The 5,049-nt window shown below is 37.0% G+C and overlaps 1 long non-coding RNA gene across 1 annotated transcript; it reads right to left on the reverse strand.

Moving 5' to 3' along the window:
* Nucleotides 1–572: 572 nt before the first annotated feature.
* Nucleotides 573–2,415, reverse strand: LOC308700573. The gene is made up of 4 exons (XR_014031323.1): nucleotides 2,342–2,415; nucleotides 1,819–1,875; nucleotides 1,280–1,354; nucleotides 573–1,189 (listed from the first exon to the last, which is right to left on the reverse strand). It is a non-coding gene; the product is annotated as an uncharacterized lncRNA (long non-coding RNA).
* Nucleotides 2,416–5,049: the final 2,634 nt, after the last annotated feature.

A 5,049-nucleotide genomic window follows, 5' to 3' on the forward strand; every position in this document is an offset into this window, starting at 1 on the left:
AGCAGAAACACATCTACACTGTAAAAATAAAAGGTGCCTGGAGGAACCTTTTGGGGTTCTTCACTTTGCCACACCGGCGGAACCGTCTGTAGATCCTCTAGGCACCCTTTAAAAAGGGCCGGTTCTCTGAGGAACCACACAGGTTTCCTGAGGAACTCTTATATTAGGCACTGTGTGGAACCACTGTGGGTGCCTCCAGGAACCAAATTTCATTTTTTTTTTAAATATTTAATTTCATGTTATTACTATGGTTACCTTTGACTTCTATTATAATAAACAAATTGAACCAAATACAAAATAAGAATTGTTTATTACATATTTGATATTCATTTTTATACATACACTTCCATGCACATGGGGAAAAAAGCTAACTACAGATTAATATCAATGACTACACAAAAAAATAGTATAATACATAAGCAACATGAATAATCAACCATGTATATACAATAGATAAACAAGAAAAGACATCTCAACAAAATGCATGGAAACACATATGTTTCACTAAATAAATCAATGTAAAAAAATTACATTTGAACTAATTAAAAATGTCCATCTTTACTTAACTTTAAAACATTTGTGTTTCAGTCCGATGGTTAGTCTGACATCACTGTTTCCAAGTCCAAAAGCTCTATCAGATGCCAAAAACAAACAACAGTGCTAATATACACTCATTGTGCTGTAACCTTTATCTCTATACTGAAATCTCTGATGGTTAGTTATTCAGCTATTTTGAATCATAAAATGTTTAAGTCTGGGATGCCGTTAGACTGGAGACTGTAATACACTATGGCTTTTGAAAAGCTTAAATGTGTGACTTGAATCAACAGTATTCATAAATGGTTGTTGAGTATTCTCATGAAACAAGATAGAGGAAGTAGAGGCTTCGACCCGGAAACAGAGTTAAGGTGCAGTAAAATGATCTGTTGTTCTGTGAATGTTCACTGGTGAATTCAGTCATTTCAATATGAATTCACACGATCAGCAATTTCGTTTGTGGTCAAAAATGTCACTATGGGACCAAGTTGGTGTGAGGTACTTAACGAGTTAGAAAAGTGAAAAGGTACAGCATCGTTTTCCGTTTGTTTTTCCTCTTTTCTGGTGGATGGTCCAGGCACTTCGATGATTTTCAGGTCTACAGGAGGATTTTTATTCTTGATCAAACTTGTATTTCAGCTTACTGAGATCCCTGCAAAGTACAAAATGTACTGTTAGTAAGGTTATTAAACTGATAGTTGTGAAATTTTAATAATTTCCTCAGCCTTGTGACGTTCCAGACCTGTTTGACTTTCTGTCTGTGGAACCCAAAAGCAGATCTCAGGCATAATGCAACCCCAGTCACCGATCGCTGACACTGCATGAAACACAAGCAGAAAACAATTGTGTAAATCATTCATGAAACCATTCTTATGCACACTTGTCTAGTTCAATTCAATGCAACAATTTATGTAAAAATGGTTAAGCTCCAAAAATGTCCCAGAAAAGATCCTAAAAATAATCAATGAGTTCACAACTCATGTGTTATGGGTTGTGTTGCAAGTCTTCTGAAGCCTAATAGCTTTTTCCTATTTATTTATTTTTTTGTCGAAAAAGACTAAACTTGAAGTTATAATTCAGAGTTAAAATGTCTATAGCATTTTTTGTGAATCAAACCTGTGATATTATTTTTCTGAGTAACATGAATGAGATTTGAGATCATGAGAAAAGATTTTCAGAGAGTAACTGATTAAAAAACACAAGTACACAGTCAAACAATACAATTTCACACAGAGAAAGTTCATAGTAATAAAGTACTTGCATGTGGTGCAGGTAACTTACTGTAATTCAATGTTGCCACTGAAATGTTCAGATTATTTTAGAAATGTAATGGTTGTTCTGGGGAAACAAAAGAACAAAGCTGATTATTCACAACATAATATTTATTGACCAGTAAATGGCTTTAAAATGGTATTTGAGAGAATGAGGGCACCTGTAGTAAAGTTAGGCTAAACAAAAACAGACCAAACTATAACCTGTATTTGTTATTCATAACAAACGCCAAGAATCAGAGAATTTTCTAAATTAGTTAGGCTATATCAGCAATTTGAAGACACAGTTGTACAAAATATGTTGAATTGAATGACTAAATCAATGTAAGACAATAAGTCAATAATTTCCATTTGTTCATTAGATCAACGTAGTTAGCATCGCGGCTAAAACCTTCATACCAGATACTGTGCAATAAACGAGTGGTAAACACTGTAAAAACGTAGTAATGTATAATAAATTTAGTTTAGATATATGTGTGTGTTTGAATAGTGAGTAGACTCTGTATTTATATTTATTTGGCGAGTTTACAAACCTTGTAATGGAGAGCCGAACAAACGGCGGAAGCTTTGATGAGAGGAGCCGTTACTTTCTGATGACGATCAGCTGAGCTCTGTTGCGCGCGAGCAGCGCGAGGATCACTGAAGCGACGACAGCAGAGGAATAGCAGCAGTTTCGTGACAGAATAATACTTTTCTCCTCCTGCTTCTTCTTCTTCATATAATATTATTATTATTTAGTGTTGTTGTTTAAGGTTTAAATGACTTAATAAAATAGGCCTATACTAAATATATGTAAGCTACCCAAGTGAAAAAGACTATAGTTACTGTTAAATGTATTAAAAATGCATTAAAGTATATTTGTATTGTAGGTCTACTAAAAACACACTCAAGCACATTTTTTTTAATACATTTAATAGTACATCTTTTCCACCTGGGTATGTATACTGAATCAAACTTGCCTATAATAATAATAATAATAATAAAAATGCATTAAAGTAGGCTATATTTGTATTGTAGGTCTACTAAAAACACACTCAAGTACATTTTTAATACATTTAATAGTACGTCTTTTTCACCTGGGTATGTATTCTGAATCAAACTTAAGTAGCCTATAATAATAATAATAATAATAATAGAATAATAATCTAATTCGGGCCTCACTGAACCATTGGGTTCCTCCAGATGCTGGCTTTAACATAAGAGATCTTCCAGGAACCACTTGAATGTTAAAAGATCTTCCAATAACCCTTTTATCGCATTCAGGTTCCTCTATTTTCCCCCAAAGCACTTCGAGGTCTCATGGTAATGAAAAGGTGACTCCAGAACCTCTGAAGTAAATACAAAGTGCTTAAAGGATCCCATAAGTTCCAGCAAGAACCTCAAAGATTGTCAATGGTCCTCCAGTAACCCTACTATAGGAAAAAGAGCTTTGAGGCACCAAAATTACATTTTGAAGTTCCTTGAGTATCCGACAGGATACTTGAGGCTCCTTTAGTTTTTACAGTGTACTTTGTGTCCAGAGAAGTGTGTCTGTCCAGCCAACTAAACTAAACCAAGTCTAGCCAACTTAGCTTAACTAAAAAGTTTGACTTTAGCAGGCAAAGTTCACTGTATTTGTGAAACTGAAAAGTGAGAAGGAAAAAAAGCATAGCCTTTTCTATATGCTTTTTTCATACACAAAAATAAATAAAATCCAGGAACTGCCTTGCCTTGTCAGGTATCCTGTCAGTTCTCCATTTAAGGGGAGGGCTTAACCCATTTTTGGTGGTGCTTTTAGTCCAAGCAACTGCACAGTCATTTGGAAATTAGGCTACCTATTGAGAGCCAAATCCAATTAGATAATTGAGGCAAGATGTCTGATCTTCTTTCACTTCTCTTCCAAGCTCCTTTCGTCAAATTGGCATATATCACCCCTTCCTCCTCCCCAGAGCAATTTCAAACTACATTTAATAGAACAATAACTTCCCTTATGTAATAACTCCCTTTTATTTTCTTACCAGCGAATATGCTGATCCAGTCTATTTCCATTATGTAATAGCCTTGTCTTTGAATAAATAATGCAATTAAAACATCCATTACACTTTTAACAACCTGGATGCAGCAAGCAAACATTCTCTTTCTTCTTGGTCTTGACCTCTCTATTTGCTTTTGCTCAATTTCCATGAAACTGGAAATAATGCAGATGATTGTGCGCTTGATATAGCCTAGCATGTGCTTTATATAAATATTAAATATACAAATGTTCTATAGAGATATGCCAGACCCGTATCCCCATGCAGGGATGCACGCATCGCTGGCGTCAGTTCTGAGAATGATTGGGCCGCCTTGCACCGAGGTCCTTGGGAAGATGAGTCCCTGGAGAAGCTGCCGCCCCTAGCGTCCTGGACTGAAGAGGAGAGCGCGTGCAGCCGCAGGGACCCTGCACCCTTTACCTGGACCAACCCATCTGAGAACCGTGCACATGCCCCAGCACAAGGACACCATATCCCCTATTTATTTTAGACAATTTTATCCCCATTGGCACTTTATTCCCCTCTTTGAACATTTTATGTTGATTTTTATGTTAATAAAGCCTCTCAGAGGTCTGACACCACACCCACCGTGTCTGTCGTTTGCTCCTCCCACCACACCAAGCAACCTATCTTTATAATGATAAATGCATTTTACCGTCTCTATCATGTGTTTGTGACCAAGAGAGAAAATAGACACATGTTGCAAACAAACCCTGTGTGGAAGGAATATGGCCTGGTTAATGTGCATATCTGCACTTCACACTTAAAATACGAAACACATTTTTTACTGGATAAATACAGCCATAGACTAAAGAGGGAGTCTGACGCTTCAGGACAAAAACAACAAAAAACTCCATGTCTCCAGGTGGACTCCTTCGTCTACGGCCTTCATTTTATGTTTCTGCACTTCATGTTTCATTGATTATCCTCATCTGTTTCCTCCAAATGTTTGAAGAGACCTCCTCAACTTTCCTCAGACACTTTCATTCCTAAATGTACCATGGGCTTTCCCATGATGGATGAAATCTTTGTTTTGTGCCATAGAGCTCATAACCACCTCAAAGGGGCTTTTAATATGGGGGTGGCTTGTCTGTGAGGACTATCTCTAGAGCAGATGCATGGCCTTGGGCTGGCTGCTCTGGCATGCTCTCTTGTTGTCCCAGTGTGGATGGGACTAGCTTGGGATCAGGTCCAGCGCTGACTGAAAGGCCTGTATTGATCATGGAGGC

Source organism: Scardinius erythrophthalmus (genome assembly GCF_964197995.2).
Source record: "Scardinius erythrophthalmus genome assembly, chromosome: 13".
NCBI classification, from domain to species: Eukaryota; Metazoa; Chordata; class Actinopteri; order Cypriniformes; family Leuciscidae; genus Scardinius; species Scardinius erythrophthalmus.